At 41.7% G+C, this 14,715-nt stretch overlaps 1 protein-coding gene across 1 annotated transcript in view; it reads left to right on the top strand.

Annotated features, from left to right (window-relative positions):
* The window catches only part of LOC122817254 (cytochrome c oxidase assembly protein COX11, mitochondrial), a 255,490-nt gene that overhangs the window by 88,321 nt on the left and 152,454 nt on the right, over positions 1 to 14,715 (top strand). The gene's annotated exons all lie outside the window — the stretch shown is intronic.

Below are 14,715 nucleotides of genomic sequence, written 5' to 3'. Positions count from 1 at the left end.
ACTTCAGAATGATGGGAAATTCTGACATGGTGGCAGGACTGGTAACAGGATGAAGCACAAGCAGCAATGAACTATTTGAAAAAAAAATGGTCTGGTCCAAGTCTTCCAAGAGCGTAAATAAGCAGTGCAAAGAAGGCCAGCTACTTTACTAGAAAGGTCAGGGAGGGTGCAAAGGACATTTGAAAGATGATCTGATTTACAGGAAGTCATGATGTATGTAAAGATATCCAGATAAGTCCTCAGATTATACAGAACAGCCAGTATATTAGATTCCATAGTCGCACACAGTTATGAATATAGCATTTAGAAGGGAAAATGCACTACTATATTCAGAAAATAAAAACTTAAGTCACCCTGAAATGACCGTGGGAATTACCACACTTAATAATGTGATCATCCCCTAGATTACAACACACTAGAGAAGGTTAAACATTTTAAACATGTTGACTTTTCTTTGTTTTGACCAATTGGGGCATTTTGGCCTGTTTGTTCTAATTCTCCATTCACACAAGCTATGAGGAATGGACATAACCTTGCAAGTTCCTTAAGCATTGTGCCATCCTACTGTTTAAGCTTTATCATTTAGATCAACTTTAAGACTTGTGTTCATGACTGTTTTCGACTTGTATTTCTTTCCTGTCCTTCATAATGAAAAAGGAACCAGGACTAAGTATCGGTTGTAAAGTAGTGTGTCTAAGATATAAGAGGATCAAACAAAGGCGATCAGTAACTTTATATAGGTTTTGTATCCAAGCAAGGTATATGCTACAGTAGTGAGGCAGGTTGGACAGTGGTTACAGCTATGCGGATTAATAGAGCAAGGTAGTAGGAAGACTGTGTTGTGGGGGGAGACTGGTGAGCTAGACCGCATGTTTAGAATATGCAAGGACGTAGCTCAGCTTGTTTAGTGACAGCAAAGTAGTTTGTACTCCCCTTCCTGGTGATTTGATGGCATGCCAGGAAACTATAGCCTGACCACTTTTGTTAGGATGCCCATTTTCATCAACTGTTTGGAGGGTAAATGTTACCTTAGATCGTTTCTAGCAGATACGACTAGGTGTACCTCCTGAAATACTTTGACTAGATGATAGAGACTATGTAATAGATGTCTTGGCTTAAACTTTTTAACAGTGCTAATATCGGTGTGCTGCACAGGAGGATCTGAAATTATTGGAGGTTGGATTGAGAATGTTTAAGTGATTAACAGTTATGCCCTTTCACCCCCCACTCTACATCCCCTTTTCCTAGGTTCTGCTATAAGGTACTGAACTCCTTGCTCTGTCTCTTGAAAGCTGTGCATTTTCCTATATCCTCTGCTCCACTTCCTCTAGCTTCAAATTGAATCCCTTTAGGTTTCTATGAATTTGTGGTGTACTGCAGTGATGATCCACCACATAGTTGGTTCAGTGTGCAAACTTTATATTTCATGTCTGTGCCAGATCACATTTTATCTCAATGTGGAAATTTCTTGCTTATGAACATACTCCTGAAGAACCCCGTGTAATCTCTTTAGCAATGAAATAGGTAACTTGTACATAACTTTATGGATTTTTTGTTATAATATGAATAGTTTCTCTTGCGTATAACATTATAAACTCTTCATCATGAAATGAAAATTACTTATGTAATTGTACACTAGGAAAAGAACTCTGACTTGTATGTAATTTTGTGCAGAAAGCACCTGGGTCATGGCTGTAAAGGGTCCAGGGACCAGTTGTCCTACTTTGTTAACACACACAAACTATAAATAAGTAAATCTGATTATGATGTGTACTCAAATGGTGTTGGTTATATTAAAGCTATCCTTACTGATGTTGATATGAATTGTGACGACCGTGCTTTGGCCCAGCAATCAAGGAGCCTCAATCCTCACCGCTAACACCAGGGAGGTAGTCTCCTAGAGGGAGAAAGGATAACTAATACACACAGTAAAGTACAATTTCCTTTAAGTGCACACAGAGATCACAGTCAGTTTGGGGCTGGCTGCTCCCTTACTCAACAGGTCCCCAGTAAGACTCTCCACTGGCACAGCTATAGGGACCAGACCAGGTCTCAGCCTAACTGGCAAGCTAGGACCTCCAGTACCCTCTCTGTCCAACCAGCGCTTCGTGTCCCTGCCCAAGTAGCTGACACAGCACACACACACACACTTTTTGAGATAAGTATTTATACAACTTCACAGACACTCCTGGGAAAGGCTGACATGGATTCTCCAGCTGTGCCCCTTTACCCAGACTATACGGTAGTAATTACTGCCACCACCCAGTTAATATCCGCTCCTAAAAGGCCCTTAAAAGGGTGTCCAATTATTACTGTGCAATATTAATATCAAATGGTAATGTGACTATACAGTCTAAGGCTTATTGGAAGGGCTTAGACAGTAACCTCTATAAATATATAATGTACTCTAAAGCATACTTCATCTCTACACAAAGCAGCCACAGGTAGAAGGTTTTTTAAATTTTTAATAAATAATTAAAACACAAGACAAAACTACTACACCACAGAGATATCTAAGAGTTCACAGATCACACAGAAACTTAAAATAATATTGTAGGAAAGATCTGATTATGCAGAAAAATACTTAGTCTAACTTTCTAATCTTTAGCTAATGTAGAGAAAACACAGTGCTACAATCCTACTTACATAAAGAGCATAGGCAGTGCTGGTAAGTTAGATGTCCAGATCAAAATGCTCCAGGTCTCTTGAGACATAGTTTATAAAACATCACTAACAAACATGTCTCTGGGTCCTCCACAGATTACATCGTTTTTGACACTTAGGTTTTCCCAGTATTCATATTGCATTCTCTTAACACCTAGTCTGAGTTCTTAGGCCACAAACTGCATTAGTTAGCAATCTAACAGCTGCACAGAAACTTACAATACAAGACATTTCACAGGTATATGCTAACAGAAACTAAAGCAATAAAAGCACCTTCTACATCTAAATTCTGGTCATAAACTTCAGCCTTAAAACAATGGGCATGAAATATTCATCCAGCCGCCCTCAGGCCGAATTCTAACATGAAAGGATACAACATGCTTCACTGGGTCAGTAGAGTACAATGGTTTCACATATTTTGCAGTTCCACATTTCAGTGTTTTCTTGCATTTAAAAACACAAGCCTGTATTTTACATTTACAGTTGATAGAATTATATATTAAATTCTATTTGACTAGGCTGGCAACCTTCGCCCATCTCTCCCCAGTCATCACATGAATATTTTACCTTAAATGTATGTGCTTGAGACACCGTGTTTATGCTGCATTGTCCAGGAGTCAGACCTGGGCCTCCCACATTGCAGGTGAGAATTCTACCACTAAACAACCAGTGCTCTGTTTGTAAATACTAGATGTTCTTAGTGTTTCACTGTTGCAGTCATCACACTTGGGTTATCTGCCCACAAGTAGCCATCAGTCAGCCTGAATACCAGAGTCTTGGGATTTCTGCGTCGCATCTAGTCACCTCTTCCATGACATCAGGGGTATAGAACATGCAGCCGATGCCATTACATCAGCTTTGCTTGCCGTGCGGGAGCCCGAAGCAGTTCGCGAGTGCACTCCTGAAGTTTTCGTTTTACGTGTTTCAAACCTGAAGTCTTCTAAAGCCAAGTACCCAGTTGGGAATCCTTTTTTCTTGCTCTAACCGATGTCGGAAAAAGTTGTTGTCTTGCCTGTGGAAAGCAAATACCTCACAGAGATTTTTGTTCTTACTGCCTCACCTGTTTAGGCCTAGACCACGACGTCCCTCCCTGTCAGTTTTGTGCCTTGTTCAACGCCCGAACTATTCGTCGTCCGGCTATTTTTGTTGCTAAATTCTTTTGCTCTCCTTCACCGTATTCCGAAATGGCCTTGATAAGCCAGCCGACTACCAATCTTCCGAAAAAACACAAGGATAAAGACAGAGACGGATCACATAGGTCCAAAACTGCCGACGTTTCCGTTAAGCTAGTCGCCAGTTCATTGGTACTCAGTAAGGCGCTTTCGCAGCCCCTGTTATCCACTTATGCAGATTCGCAGGCCTCTACTGAGACCCATGAGTCCGGTATGCCATGAGATGCTTCTTCGACTATGGAACCTGTGGATGTCTCTACCTTGGATGGGTCCAGAGCCGCTGTGCAGGCACCGGCTTCTGAGGGTGTTTCAGACCTTCCGATGTTTGTATTAAACTGACTGCTTCGTTAATGACTAAAACTATGGAATTTCTCAGGCCCAGAGTTTGCACTACGCCTAGGAAACCGACAACCAAAGCACATTCTCAAGCTCCCATGCCACAGAAACAAATGCTTAGAATGGCTGAAGACCTTATTACTTTAATTAGGGGAAGCCAGGCTTCCCAGTCTAAAAGACAATTGATTTTCCTTCTGATTCTGCAGACCACGACTCCGATGACTCTGACCCCTGTGATTACCAGGACATACCCTTATCTACCTATGAGGACTCGGATGCAGAGGACTGCCCCCGCCCCCCCGAGGACTTTTCTTTTGGTGAAATCTTGTATACCCTAAGAGAGCATTTCCGCTGGGAATGCCAGAACTACCCACGGTCCAAAAAGACACTGGGAATTTTTAGACTTGCCTCAGCATAGGCCCCTGTCGTGGATGTTGTAGATGATGTCTTTATGGAATCCAGTCTTACCCCTGATACTTTACCACCAACTCCTAGAAAGCCTGACAGGTACTACAGAGTACCTGACTCTCACAAATTTCTCTTTAAAAATCCCACTGTGGATCCAGAGACCATTTCCCGGAGACCTAAAGGTATTAAGGCTACTACAGCCAAAAACCCTACTCCTTCAGACAGGGATTTTAGGGCTTTAGACAGATTGGGTAAGAAGGATATATACCTCTGCAACTCCAGCCATCAGGGCTTTAAATTGCCAGTTTCACATGTTGAAGTACCAGCAGCATATTATGGAACTAATTAAACAAGAAATGTTCATTCCTGATTGCAGAAAATAGACTTACAAGAGTTAATGCATTGTAAACATACTTTGCAGTGTGGTTTTGATGCCTTAGAAGCATCTTGCAGGGCTGCTGTCACTGAGTCTGTTCTGAGAAGTCATGTTTGGCTGAAGGAACAAATCTTGCCAGACCATGTCAAAGCAAAATTACTAGATGCTCCATTAAACCAAGAATGTTTGTTTGGCTCAAAAGCAGAAGTGCCTAAACAGATGGAGGAAAAAGCTAAATCTATGCAAACTGTTAAAGATTTCTTTCAAGCACAGCCACCTAGATTTAGTAGGCATTTGCCTTCAAAAACTGGTCCTTTTCAGGCCCTCCCAGACCTTCTCAGTCCAAATCCAGGGGCAACAGACCACAAAGACTACAGTCTCTGGGGTATGCACAGATTTAAACAATGGAGTGCTCCCTCCTCAAAAACAGGGCATGGTAAGCCACCCCCTTTGTGGAAAAAAGTTCACAATGACTTGTCCTTCATCCTTTCCAGCCATGCCCAATTACTTGCACCCCTAGGAGGAAAACTCACCCTGCATGCAAAAAACTGGGAGCATATTACCCAGGACCGATGGGTCTTAAACATTGTATCCCAGGGATACAGATTCTGCTTCCACTCACTGCCAATCCCAAGGGGATTGCCAGACCTTCCACCAAACCAGTGGGCAGAGGCCCAAAAGCAAGTACTTTTTCTTCTCAGTATCAGGGCTATTCAACCTGTTTCAGCAGAGCAAAGGGGACAGAGTTTCTACTCCAGTCTGTTCCTGGTGCCCAGAAAAGAGAACTCTTGGTGCCCTATTCCGGATCTGTCAACTCTCAACTCCTTCCTGGTGGTACCAAAATTCAGAATGCTTACACTCCACCAGCTGCTTCCTATGCTAGTCAAGGACTCCTGGCTAGTCACCCTAGACTCAAAAGAAGCTTATCTGTACATCCCCATAAGGGAATCTTGCAGGAAATATCTACGTTTCAGGGCAGGCTCTATGCACTGTCAGTTCTCTGCACTTCCCTTTGGCTTATCTACTGCACACAGGGTGTTCACAAAGTGCCTGGCTCCAGCCATTGCATACTACAGGCAGAGAAATATTCAAATTTACCCATACTTGGATGATTGCCTGATTCAGGTGGACAGTCGGGAATTGCTACTTCAGCACCTGACATTTGTAAAGAGACTCTTAACTTCTCTTGGGTATACCATCAGCGAAAAGAAATCTGGTACCCATCCAACGATTGTATTCCTGGGAGCAAGCTTGCAGACAACTTCCCAGATGGTATTCCTCACTCCAGAAAAGCAGGTTTATTTGACAAATTACTTCAAATTATTGGCCACCCAAACCCAGCTATCTGCAAGAAAAATACTGCAAGCCCTAGGGTTCATGGCCTCATGCATTCTTCTAATTCCATATGCAGGACTGCATATGAGGAAACTTCAATGGTACTTAAAACAAAATCTCTGGTGTCAACATTCGCAGGACCTGGAAACAGCGATTCCTATCATTCCTTGCCTAAGGGCAGAGTTCCTTTGGTGGGCAGAGGCTTGCAACCACAACAAGGGACTCCCTTTCACTCAACCCCCCACCTCCCAAGACCTGACAACGGAAGCAGCAGACTATGCATGGGGGGCTCACATGGCAGGCAAATGCATTCAAGGCAAATGGAGGCCAGGATAAATTCACCTGCATATCAGTCAAAAAAAAAAAATTAGCTGTACAGAATGCCCTGAGAGCCTTCAAATACCTTATCCTGCCAGGACTACTCTTGATAAAGACAGACAACACCACATTTATGTGGTATATAAACAAGCAGGGGGGAACTCATTCCTACCCACTCTGTAGGTCAGCCATGGATCTGTGGAACACATCCTTGACTTATCAAATACACCTGGAAGCTTAATTCCTGCCAGGCAAACAAAATTCACTGGCAGACTTGAACAGAAATCTAATGGACCCACACGAGTGGAAACTGGAAGCCAACTCATTCAAACTTCTAATACACAGGTGGGGGACACCAGAAGTGGACCTCTTTGCTTCCCCCTAAAACCATCAACTGAGCAAATTTTGCACCAGAATTCCCCACAGTGAATGCCATATCCTTTACGTGTTTAAACCTCTCAATCTGTCTTTCCCCCTCTGCCCCTCCTTTCAAAAGTACTACTCAAGATCAAACAGGACAGGTCAAGGACAATCCCTTATTGCATCAGCCTAGTCACGCCAGCACTGGTACCCACTGCTATGCAGTCTGACAGCAGTGCCACCCTGGCACCTACATCAGACCACCTCTCTGCTGTCTCAGCAGGAGGGACAGATTTTGCATTCTCAGACAAAGGTCTATCCTTCTCATCAATTAAGATTCATGCCTCTGCCATCTCAGCTCATTACAATACTGAGCCACCCCTCTTCTCCCTCTGATCAAACAGTTCCTGAGAGGAGCTAACAATTAGGAACCCCAAGGAGAGCTCCCACTCCTGCCTGGGACCTGAATTTTGTACTAGAGAAGCTCACGCTCCCCCCTTTTGAGCCTGCTGCTACTGCAGAGTTAAAATTCCTCTCTTGGAAAACAGCTTTACTTCTAGCCATCACTTCAGCAAGAAGAGTGTCTGAATTACAGGCTGTTATGGCTGTGGAACTCTTCAATTATCTTCCATGCGGACAGGATTTCCCTCAGGACTAGCTCATCATTTATGCCCAAGGTGGTATCCAGTGTGGCTTTAAACCAATCCATCCATTTGCCAACCTTTTTTCTTATTTGAATAAAGGGGAAAGGATTCTGCACTCCTTGGATGTGCACAGAGACAGCTCCAGTTCTACCTTGATGAGACTAAACCTTTCAGAAAATCTGACCAGCTGCTAGTCAGCCTTGCTACAGGGGCAGAGGGCAAGACCATTTCAAAGCAAACCATTTCTAAATGGATAGCACACTGCATCCATTTCTGCTACAAACACCATGGAAAACCTATCCCACAGGGGATCAGACCTCATTCCACTAGGGCTACTTCAACCTCTGCAGCATTTCTCAGGGGAGTCCCTACCAGGGACATCCTGAAAGCTGTAACCTGGAGTTCTGTACACACCTTCACCAAGCATTACCACTTGCCTATCTTTTCTAAATCCAGAGCTGGATTTGCCACAGCAGTCTTACAAGGCCTGCTAGCCAGGCCTAATACTTCTTGACTGCCTCCACCCTACCTCAGCTTTGGGCATCAACCCAAGTGTGACTGCAACAGTGAAACACGAAGAAAATAGTACAGTTGTGTACACTGACTATAAATGGTAGATGTTAGTGTATTCACTGTTGCAATCCTGGTTACCCTCCCTCCAGCCCCCTGTCTTTTTTATACTTTCTACCTATCCTCTTTATATCTTATGGTAATGGTATTTACTTTCTTCTGGAGGTGTTCCACACAATGCGATTGCTTCCTATTTTGGGGGCTCCTGACATCTGGGGCAAGAAAAACTGATGTAATGGCATCGGCTACATGTTTTATACCCCCGACGACCTGATGTCATGGAAGAGGCGACAGCATCTGACACAGAAATCCTAAGACTCTGGTGTTCGGGCCAACTGAGGGCTACCTGCAGGCAGATAACCCAAGTGTGATGACTGCAACAGTGAATACACGCCAACATCTACATTTATGGTCAGTGTACACAACTGTACTATACTTCCCCAGTGCTCCCAGTTAAAGTCCTTGTATGTCACATCCCTGTGAGGGTAGTTACTGTGAATATGGATTGAACCAGCCCAACTATAGGAATGATCACAATAAAGGTAGCTGGGATTTATTTGCAGAAAGTCCAAGATAATGTGCTTTCACTGCTAGATGCAGTGGATTGACCATCATCTGGGAGAGTATAATTCACACTGTTACAGAAAAAGGATCTAAGGGTGATTATTGTGCTCATCATAGCAAGGAAGCAGCAATGGTTAACAGTATGGCAGTGTTCGGCACAAGTAAAATCTCTTCCAGAAGCAGGGAAGTATTCCTTGTGCTGTACACTCCACAGTATCCATTCTGTGTTCATGCTAATGCTTGAAACTGACTATGGATATTGAGTTATTGGTGGGGAGTTTTGTGCAAAGATTTCTAAGCCTGAAAAATAGGAACATTTTTTTATGGATGGATTAAAGTACTTTAGATTTTTCTTTGGAATCCGTTCACAAAAGATCAGCAAGTTTCTTTGGTTTATCATGTGTATGTGGTGTACATGATGAAAATGTTTTTCATTTAGGATTTTGGAGTAGACATTGACAGTTAGCTTCAGTGTCTCGAACCTGGATTCAGTTGTGGAAGACCATTTGGAACTTGTTTTCCAAATCATATACTTTTATTTATTTGTATATTGTTACAGTTGTATAAGCACCCTTTAAATTTGTAGGGGTTGATTTATATGAAATCTGTGAGGTTCCTGAAGTTAGTACTGGTATTAATTATTCCTTTGTAGTGTGTGTGTGTGCTTATATGTAGGAGTCCATGTCATTTCATTGAAGCGACTACCAGTCGAACATCTATGGATCTAACTTAATCCATCAAATGCTAATTTTGTCTAACATTCATTGAAGCAAATTTCTTCCCAGGAAAAAAATATCTGACAACCTAGCGACCGTCACAAAAAACACATTATTTAAAACCCACCCATGTTGGGGGATTGTGCCCCCCCCCCAACTAATATATACCAGCTCTGTGATTGCACTACAGTGGGGAAAAGGGCAAATTCCTGATAGATGCTTACTAAAGTTTTCACTGCAAGTACTGTGGCCGCAGTTAATATTACCATTTTATTAGCCGATTTGCCTTTACTCACACCACCTTCTGCTGCAGTAGGTTAAAAATGTTTCCATTACAGTTAAGTCACATTCCTTGAACATATTTTACAAGCCAAAGCTACCAAAGATAAGTTAAAATTTAGGTAAAAGTGAGGTTTTACTTTGTAAAGCGAGTCGTTTTGCTTTTCTACACAACTTGCCATAATGGTGCTTCACTTTTTCTTATATAATGCAGTGCGCCTCTCTGTCTGCCAAGGTTAACATCGCATAGCTTTGAAGCTCTATACACGGTGGGTATGCAGATCAAGGATCAATTTCGCAGCCAGTGGAGATGCTAAAGAGCACTAAGCTGCCTGAACGTAAACTTCTTGCAGTTAATATGTATGCTATGCCATTTCTTGAACTTTGTCATCCTAAAAAAAAACTAATATTGGCACTGTGTATTTCATACCTCACCAGAGGTCATGATACTGAGATGCCCTATGTTGCCCAGTAACTGTCAAAATGGAAGATGGGTGTGACCATGAGATGTCCACTATTTTTCTCCATAATGAGACCTAATGTATGGCTGTGGCTGTTAATGACACTGGTTTTAACAGGATGCCCCAGTGTTGCAGTAAGGAATCAAATCTTCTGTTTCCTGCACAGGGATCACCAGGACTGCTTGCTAAGGGGACTTGCATGATGTTCCCTGGTGTAAGGTGGATGTCTTGCATTGGTGTGCCACTCTAGTCAGCAGTGCAGACACCAGTACCCTGACCTGCAGGTACACCATTTTGATAGCCTCCTACTCCAGAGGAGGATGATGGAGTGCTTTTTCAGGTGAGTGGGTGCCTATGTCAGTTTCCTTGTAGAAGTGTTCTTGCTTGTGAAAGTTTTTTTTTTTTTTTTAAACATTAGTTGCATGAGAGTTGCATCGCAGCTGGAAACTGTAAACTGGGAAGTATTTATGTCCTTTCTTAGATCACTTTTGCAGTATTCCAACACTGTTTGGTTATTTTACCAAGGTAACCTGACAAACCATTGGGATACCAAAGGTGAGAGAACCTCTCTTACAGTCATATGTGTGACATATGACCTAAGCCTCTGGGCATAAGGATACATAAGCAGACATAGAAGTGTGAGATCCTCAGATTCACTGTCAGTCTGAATGCAGGACTCACACCTGTCTGCCTACCAGTTCTTGTAGTTGTTCATTTTACCTCAGCCTTCAGTTATTCAGAGAAGTGTCTTGTTAGGGAAGCTTTCTTTTTTTTTTTCTTCCACTTTGGCATTTAAAAAATGTTTAATGTCATAAAGGAGGGAAGTATGACTGTGGTAGCAGATCCTGTATAAGGACTACACTCCCAGTGCCTTTTCTGTCTTGGAGCTGAACATAACTATAAGATTTGCTGAAGTTTTCATTTGTTCATTCTAAATATCCTGTGTATGTTTAGTCATTAAATATTTGTGTAGAAATTTAGCTCTTGAAGCACCTCACCCGGTACAAAATGGCTGAACCCTCTGCATCCAATGTCCCACTTACTCCAAAAAGGAAATTTTAGGAGTAGTAGTCCCAAACCATAATTTGCCCAGTTGGACTCTGACATCCTATTGAAGTGTTGCAGGAAAACATTGTATTCCTGGTCTCTTCTCGGACTCCCTCTACCATGACCTTGCAAGAGGCCGGTATGGCATCTGACTCTCGCACATTCAATACCATTGATCATACAGATACAATAAAGAAGGGGAAACCAAGGCTTATTTCCAAGGGACTGGAGGGCATACCTCAAACCTTGGTTAGGGAAAATGTGCCTGGAAAGTTGATAGAGTTATACCAGGGTGGTATCCACCATGTTTTGTAAAAGCTGATGTCATCCCTAAGAAGGAAGAAACCAAAGATAAACAATGTGTCCTTTTGTCCCTCAAGCCTCTCTTCTACTTTTCTTCCTCCCCTTCCTTAGAGGCAGTGTGAATCCTTTCCTTAAGAGGAAGAATATTTGATTCAGATGAACACTTTCTAGTTTATTCCTCCCAAAATTGCTGTCCAGCTAAATGGCCTCAGTTGATGAAGACTCATTATCGCCTAATTCTGAAGAAATTTCCTTTGGGGTAGCCATCACAAAAATCTTGTAACATTTTGTTTGGGAATCCAAACAAGGTAGGTGGTCCACACTACCTCCTGTCCCTCAAGATTTGGAGGCCTTTCTTTGATGCTTTTGTATCTACTTTTGCTTCACCTGACAGTCTTTGGCCCTGAAGGGGACACACAAGCTTTACAGAGCGCCAGAGGTTCTAACATTTTTAAATAAAAATCATGTGGCAGTTCCTGCTGTGTTTTCTGTTTCTACTTTTTTTAGTCCTCCAAACATGTACCAGCTGCTAAGGTTTTATGTTCAGACAATAGTGCAACTGTCATTTGTTTACTGGGGAAGTCCATCTGAGCTTACAGGGTACCCATATTAAAGAGTGTCTGAGGAGAAAATCTCCAGGTTACATCTCAAAAGAACTTGATAAATATTCATCACAAAATTGAGAGGGACATACAATGCAAACTTGTATCAACATGATACATTCAATATTGTACAGTAATAAATCCTTTTGTTTACAAATATTATACAGCGCAAAAACATTTTTCATGTGAATGGTAGTGTGTAGTAATGGAGATGGATATGAGATGTTAAGGTCTTATGTCTATCCTATATAAAGAAAACTTGGGATGTGCAGTGGAGTACTTCCGCTTTGAGAAGAATCGGATAATGTGGAAAAAGGTTGTTATAAGAAAGACAGATGAAAATGATAGAGATGGCGAGAAGGGTATATGAGGTAGAGATGGCGAGAAGGGGGTATATGAGGTAGAGATGCAGAGAAGGGGGTATATGAGGTAGAGATGCAGAGAAGGGGGTATATGAGGTAGAGATGCAGAGAAGGGGGTATATGAGGTAGAGATGGCGAGAAGGGGGTATATGAGGTAGAGATGGAGAGAAGGGGGTATATGAGGTAGAGATGGAGAGAAGGGGGTACATGAGGTAAAGGAGAAATAACAGTAAGGGATGGTTCAGCCTCAGCCTGGGGTGGAGCTGCAGTAGAGCCAGGAGTTATAAAAGGAAGCATTTTAGAGTAAGTTTAAAAGCATTAATCTTATAGTTTGTTCTGATGGCTAAAGTTATGGTGTTCAGATTTTGGTTATGGAGCAGGAGTAGAGGCTTTGCCCTACACTGTAAGGTTTATGTGTAGAGAGGAGGAGGAGGAGTTTATCTTCAGACAGTAGAGATCTGCTTGAGTGATAGCTATGGAGAAAAGCATTTTAGGGCTGGATAGGCTGATGGCGTATATACAATTTTATATGTTGTAAGTGTACACGGGTTGGATGATTAGGAAGTTCAAGCCACTTTAAAGTTTTAACTGGTAAGCAGTGGAGTCTGAGATGGTAGGCATTTAGTGCAAATTTTGTAGTTTTGCTGTAGCCTGTTTCAATTTTTGCCTTTAGGGAAATTTTGTCAGTAGTATCTGGGGCATCTTAAATCAGAGCGGGTAGGAGTAGAGTACCAGCAAGGATGGCTCTAGTAGCTGTTTAAGAACTGTTTTACTTGTAAAGCATTGCTAGTTTTAGTGTGTTTTTATTGAATTTAAATCTGAGGATCAACTTTATCATCTATTGTCACACGTAGTAATTTTGCATGGGAGACTTCAGTTTCTGTGTTATTTAGGGAAACTATGTTAAATTGGGCATTGATATGACTACTTTTTGGGGAGAATAGGAATAGTTTGATTTTTATTAAGGTTTAATAGAAGCTTGGTATTGGTGAGCCAAGCCTCATTAAAGAGGAATGCATCTTGCCTTATTTGTTATACATGAGACAGGTTCTTAGACGTGCATATAAGCTTGGAGTCACTGGCATATTGGCTTTAGTGAGGCTTGGCAAGAGGCATTGTGCAGGCTATTGATGAAAGTATTGAAAAGGAGGAGGCTGAGAATGGAATCTTGTGGGAAACGAGTGGTTAGCTATTGAGAAAGGGAAAGGCTTGCTGTTTTATATCTGTTACATATGTAGCTATTGATCCAGTTGATGATGGGGGAAGATGGTCCAAGAATTCTGCTCATAATAGGAGTCTAAAGTTGGAGACTGTTTCAAAGCTTTCAAAATGTCAATGAATAAAGAGGAGATAAAATTGCCAGAGTCCCTTGCTTTATTTACAGTGTCTGTGAAGGATAGAAGTGCAGATGTGATGTGTGTGGTGAAAGCCAAGCTGAGTGGAAGTAAGGACTTGGTTTTGAAGGAGATATTGGAGAGGTTGTTTATAGATTCATTTTTCTAAGAGTTTAGAAAGAGAAGACAGTATTGTATTGATTTGGAAATTTTGTATTTCCTGTAATAATCTCTTTATGTAGAGGCTTGATATGGGATAGCTTCCAGATCTATGGAATGTACTTTTTTCTGTGTAGGTCTGTTGATTAGGGTGCTTACTGGGTATGCTGTGGCACCAATGGCTAGCTTCAAGTAGTCTGGTGGAAGGCTGTTGGTAGAGGATTGTTTCAGTTTAGAATTTATTTCACTGCGTTGGTAGATACTAGAGTTGAAGTGAAGGTTGGGTGAGTAGTACTTTAGCTTGGTTTGTATCTAGATATAGGAGATCACTTTGAGTTGTGGAACTTGCAGGTATTTGAAGCAAAGGGTTGGTTTGGGTAGGTTTGTTTTTGGTTAAGGAGGCAATGCTTTCAGAGAAGTAAGTATTAAAATCTGTTGTAGTTTGAATTTGAGTATTAAGGGATAGGATGCTTTTATTTTATTTATTTATTTTTGTATCTGGGTTCAGTAGGGAATTAACTGAAGACTGTATTTTTTGATGAAGACTGGATTGTTTGGATTAAGTTTGTGGTGATTGTTTTTTGTCAAGGTTAACTTTTGTTTACCAGGTTACAGAGTTGCCTAAAGGTTTGAAGGTATGGATATGCCCAAAGGTTTGAAGGTTATTAGTTTTCTAGTTTAGCCAATGTTTCCTTGCTTTATCTC

This window comes from Protopterus annectens, chromosome 12.part0 (genome assembly GCF_019279795.1).
Source record: "Protopterus annectens isolate FY-2018-M chromosome 12.part0, PAN1.0, whole genome shotgun sequence".
NCBI classification, from domain to species: domain Eukaryota; kingdom Metazoa; phylum Chordata; order Ceratodontiformes; family Protopteridae; genus Protopterus; species Protopterus annectens.
Note: the sequence above shows the minus strand (reverse complement) of the source record. Positions and strands in the feature narration are given on the sequence as shown.